We start from the raw sequence: 1,311 nt of genomic DNA, 5'->3' as shown, positions 1-1,311 counted from the left end.
ATTAATAAATTCCTGTGTTTTTCCCTTCCTTATTTTCTCTCCTTTTCCCCATTTCCCCCCTCTCTCTCTGGCGATCCCGAGTGTCCCCGTGGCACTTTGGGGTTGTTTGATAAATTCCTGTGGTTTTGGTTTGTTTGATAAATTCGTGTGTTTCTCTTCCCTCTTTTCTCTCTTTTTTCCCATTTCTCTGATGTTCCCCAGTGTCCGGCGGCACTTTGGGGTGGTTTGATAAATTCCTGTATTTTTGGTTTGTTTGATAAATTCTTGTGTTTTTTTCTTCCCTCTCTTCTCTCCTTTTCCCCATTTTCCCCTCCTCTCTCTCCGGCGATCCCGAGAGTCCAGGGGCACCTTGGGGTGGTTTGATAAATTGTTGTATTTTTCTTTTCCCTCTTTTCTCTCCTTTTCCCGTTTCTCTGTTAATACCCAGTGTCCGGCGACACTTTGGGGTGGTTTAACAAATTCCTGTGTTTTCCTTTTCCCTCTCTTCCCTCCTTTCCCCCGTTTCTCTGATGATCCCGAGTGCTTGGTGGCACTTTGGGGTCGTTTGATAAATTGCTGTATTTTCCTTTTCCCTCTTTTCTCTCCTTTTTCCCTTTTCTCTGTCAATCCCAAATGTCCAGCGATACTTTGGGGTTCTTTGATAAATTCCTATGTTTTCCTTTTCCCTCTCTTCTCTCCTTTTCCCCATTTCTCTGATGATCCCGAGTGTCCAGCAGCACTTTGGGGTGGTTTGATAAATTCCTGTACTTTCCTTTTCCCTCTTTTCTCTCCTTTCCCCCGTTTCTCTGTCAATCCCGAGTGTCCAGCAGCACTTTGGGGTGATTTGATAAATTCCTGTGTTTTTCTCTTCCCTCTTTTCTCTCTTTTTCCCCATTTCTCTGATGATCCCGAGTGTCCGGCTGCACTTTGGGGTGGTTTGATAAATTCCTGTGTTTCTCTCTCCCCTCTTTTCTCTCTTTTTTCCCATTTCTCTGATGTTCCCCAGTGTCCGGCGGCACTTTGGGGTGGTTTGATAAATTCCTGTAATTTTGGTTTGGTTGATAAATTGCTGTATTTTCCTTTTCCCTCTTTTCTCTCGTTTTCCCTGTTTTTTCCTCCTCTCTCTCCGGCGATCCCGAGTGTCTTGCGGCAAATCACTCTGGGGTGATTTGATAAATTCCTGTACTTTCCTTTTCTCTCTTTTCTCTCCTTTCCCCCGTTTCTCTGTCAATCCTGAGTGTCCACCAGCACTTTGGGGTGGTTTGATAAATTCCTGTGTTTTTCTCTTCCCTCTTTTCTCTCTTTTCCCCCATTTTCCTCTCTCTCTGTCCC

Source organism: Malurus melanocephalus, unplaced genomic scaffold (assembly GCF_030028575.1).
Source record: "Malurus melanocephalus ecotype Western Australia unplaced genomic scaffold, MMel_1.1 scaffold_1136, whole genome shotgun sequence".
NCBI lineage: Eukaryota > Metazoa > Chordata > Aves > Passeriformes > Maluridae > Malurus > Malurus melanocephalus.
The sequence above is the reverse complement of the archived record's forward strand: the minus strand, read 5'-3'. Positions refer to the sequence as shown.